Source organism: Vitis riparia, chromosome 7 (genome assembly GCF_004353265.1).
Source record: "Vitis riparia cultivar Riparia Gloire de Montpellier isolate 1030 chromosome 7, EGFV_Vit.rip_1.0, whole genome shotgun sequence".
Taxonomy (NCBI): Eukaryota; Viridiplantae; Streptophyta; class Magnoliopsida; order Vitales; family Vitaceae; genus Vitis; species Vitis riparia.
In genome coordinates, this window is record NC_048437.1 from 13,941,638 (window position 1) to 13,946,276 (window position 4,639).

Sequence of the window (4,639 nt, forward strand, 5' to 3'; positions counted from 1 at the left end):
GAAAATATGTTAACATTGATTTAATTTAAAATTTTGTAATTTAAATATCGCTCTCTCCCCAATATGAACTTCTAACTCCTTGAGTTTCATAACTTCTACAATTTAATTATTGTAAAATAAAATCCAACCATTAGATGCATAGAATTAAAAATGATACAATAAAAATAATTAAGCATATGCTAAGAATCAGGAATGATGAAATGGGAATAATGAAAGTAATGCATAGAATCAAGGATGACAAAATGAAAATAATTAAATAGACATATAGAATCAAGATAGGAATCTAATCCATATTTTCATAAATTAAGAGCAATCAAATATTAATAATATTTTATTATCTTAGTTTTAGGAAATAATATTTTTTCCCTTAATTTTAGGATGTTTATTATTATTATTATTATTTTACCTTAATAAAATTCAAGGTTTCCATTGCCAAATTTATCAAACTCTTCACTATTTTGGACCTTAATTTTTTATTTGTTTGTCATTAATATGTTGTATCATAAATAGATCATGTTTCTCTAAGACATTTGATTTTACATTTAATTCTTTGAATCGGATATTTAACATCTTTTATGGAACTATCCTAAATAGAATTATGAAAAACCCAAAGTTTTTCAATAATCTATAGTGGATATTAATTACATAATTAATATAGATCCAACAATTTGTTTAACTTTATAGAAATTGATTTTACTTCTAAATTAATTTCTAAAAAAGTCGTGTTATATTTTATTTCAAATCTTGTATAGGAATGCCTATTTATCAAATTATGAAATACTAAAAAGCATAAAATAAAAAAAAAAGAACAAACAGAGAGCAAGAGGAAGAACTCATGGTTAAACCCAAACCATATACTTTTGATAATTTCTTTTTCGATTTGTCAATGAAATATTTATATTTGGAATCATGTGGGCTTCTTTACCATTATAAATTTATAAATAATTATTATTATTATTTTTTACTACAATTTGAGAAGTATTCAAGTATGAGGCATGTGTGTCACTAGATTATTAGCCATGCATCAAGTATTCTAAATAATCAACTAATTTATTCTATTTCAGAAAAATATAATTTGTATATAAGCTAAAAAGAAGATATTAAAATTACCCCTCTTTTACATGCCATCCAGAAAGATTGCCTCCTTCAGTCAAGGCCTCCTCCAACTTTGTACCTTGTTCTTCCAATTTTCTTCATACCTGGTGAATGCTTCTCCAAACCTCCCTCTTTGTTTACGTACATCCGATGGATCCACATGGTAGAAAATTGGCAATACTATTTGCCCATATTTCCGCCTGCACTCCATGATCTTTGCAAGCTCGTCTAGGCACCACCTTGAATGAGCGTAAGTTTTTGAGAAAACAACAATGAAGATCTTGATTTTTCAATAGCATTTAGAAGCTCTGGCGCAATTTTTTCTCCTCTCTTAAGTTTGTCATCTCTGAAAGTTAATGCCTTTTCCAACCAAAGCATTATATAAGTGATCAATGAAATTGTAACGGGTGTCTTCCCCTCTAAAACTCAAGAACACGTCATAAGTCCATCCAAGGCTGGAAGGAGAAGAATCAGACGCCATTTGAGTGCTTGTGGAAGCCATTGCCAGCCAAATTGCGTGTATGTCAAAACTATAAGACAGTCTTCAATTGAATTTTGCCTCTGTGAAAGGTGTTGCGTAGGTAAAGTATTTAAGCTGGAGAAAAAAGACGGATTCTAATCAAAAGGAATCATAAAATTAGAAGTTGAGGAAGGAACCAAGAAATTTCTAGGAAGGAAGGTGGGCGTTCTAAAGTCTAACAAAACAACCTTTTTCCTTTTGCTTTCATACTCTTGTCTTCTGCCTTGGCATTCATTCACATGAGAATATGCCTTTTTCCATTCTCAATTATTTCTCATTAGCTGTATCCATTTACACTTGATTTAAGGTGGGGTTCACATGAGCCAAGACCCTACCTCAATCATTAAGCCCATTCTTGAAGCTTTCCTCACTCTTTTACATTTTATTTTTATTTTTCTTCTGTTTGGTATTCAACAACCAGCACTTTCTGCTTTTGCAATTTTCAGTGTTATTTTATACATTTATTATCCTTTAACTTGTCTTTTCTTTAATTTTTTTCCCAATTGGTATACAACTAAAGTGTAAAAAATAAACATATGTCAAATCTTAGTAACTCCGATATATTACGTTAGAGATAATTGAGCTTTAATTTGGGTTTTTCTAATATTATAGCAACTTGGGATTCACCCATTGAGTAAAAAGCTTGGCCAAAATCTCAAGTAGTAATATCATAGGAGATCATTCTTGTACACTTCAAGTTGAAATTTAAAATCTAATTTGATACTCCAAAGTAGATTAAATTTTATTTATTTAGAAATGGTAACATAAATTCAAATTTCTATTTTAAAAAATCGTTATGCAAAAAAATTAAAGCCATATATTAAAATATTATTGTATGTTTATTATTTTAAAATACATATTAATTATTTGATGATTTTTTTAATTGAGTATTTGTTTGAAAAGGTATAGTAAGCTTCTTTTTTCTTAACAAAAATTAATCATATCACTAAATTTTGTTAGTTATCTAAGTAGCTCCAAATATATTGGCTAAGGCAAAAAAAAAAAAAAAAAAAAAATCTAATAATATTAATTATTTATTTGTATAAAAAAATTATTTAGAATTAGTTGTTAATCCTTTTATGAAATGTAACGAGAATGATTTGTTCACCAATGGGCTAGAAAGTAATGAATGGGGGGTTGCACTTCACAAGGAAAGATTCCTTTGTTGACCACATAGGTGGCCCTTTTCTGGCATATTCCCATGTGCATTGTTTTGTGGGGCTTGCAAAGAAAATTGGTGCCAACAAGTAATGAATGGGGGTTGCATTTCACAAGGAAAGATTCCTTTGTTGACCAACATAGGTGGCCCTTTTCTTGGCATATTCCCATGTGCATTGTTTTGTGGGGCTTGCAAAGAAAATTGGTGCCAACAAGTAATGAATGGGGGGTTGCACTTCACAAGGAAAGATTCTTTTGTTGACCAACATAGGTGGCCCTTTTCTTGGCATTTTCCCTTGTGCATTGTTTTATGGGGCTTGCCGAGAATTATTGTTTATTTTAAATTATATTGTATATGAGTTTCATCTTTAATAAAAGTGTTTTTTAGGACATCATTACTTTCTTATTAATATGGTACAAATGTTTACTCATATTGATATCAGCATATCATAAATTTATTTTGAATATAAATATAAATAAGATGATAGCCTATTTAGTTATGGGTGGGAAGTTGAAGATGCTAATACTTCGTAGGAAATATTAAAATAAATAAATAAAATTTGAAAAAGAGAATAGTCTAACCCGTTGTTTCCACATCTCCATTGTCCAATAAATTAAACTTATAATGAGTGCATATGTCATCAAATAAAACACTGAACAACAGGATTTAAAAAAATGGTAATTTTTAAAAATATGTTTTTTAAATATGACAATTCAAAAAATATTTTAAATGTACGATAGTTTGCAATAATCTAATTAGAAATTACATTTTAAAAAGATAATTTAGATGAATTTTAAAGTTATTTTTTTAAAAGCAAATTTCAATATTTAACCCAAAGTTGTCTTTCTAAAAGACGACTTCCAATTGATGCCTTAAAAAATGTTGTAGATTTGGAAATAGTTTTGAACCTATCATATTTTAATAAATATTTTTAAAAATGGTATTTTTTCCAAATCCAATGAACAATCAATATTCTACCATTGTTGTGAGGAAGATACAAGACAATGTTTGAGCCTTTTCTTTAGTTAAAAGAAAAAGTGAAAGTTAGGCTGACTTTTTGTCATCTTGGAAAATTCTAAGAAGGAACAATATTTTGTTGATTGACATAGGTGGCCTCTTTCTTGGTTTTTCCCTTGTACATTGTTTTATGGGGGTATGTGAGATTATTGTTTATTTTGAGTTACATCTTGATGAGTTTTATCTTCAATAATTAGAAAGTTCCTCATGGTACTATAATTTTCTTGTGGATGTGATATTATATCATTATATCATAAATTGTTTTGAAAATAAATAGAAATAAAATTACAATTTTATTAGTTTCGTATATGGTAAGATGAAAACACTGATACCATAGGTCTTATAACAGGTGTTTGCAAAAGTTAATAAAATTACTTATTCTATGGAATAAATATTTAAAACTCACGAAAGTGATGATTAGCATCTTAAAGTCAACAAGTCAACACATTAAAGATCATTAAATCCTTTTTGTGTTTTTGTAGTTGGCATATTGTCCTTTGATATTAATTCCTTTTCATTTGTGGTTGGCTTTAGTACCAACAAACCGATACTCGTTTTCTTTTATTTTTATTTTTTTAGGAGTCAAGGTCTTTCCATGATTGTTCTCTACTTTTTACTTTTCATTTTCCCATTTTCCCACTCAATAACAATGTCTTTGATGAAAATTTGCTTGGGTTTCCAAGTAACCTTCTCATATATATGTTCTCAAAATTCAAAACAAAATACAGGGAGTAATTTCTTATGGATGTTTACCATTTACATAGTCCCTCTTTTAACTCTCAAATTATTCAAAAACTAAGGTCACAAAAGAAAATTTATATATATAAATTCTTAAAAAAATTATATAA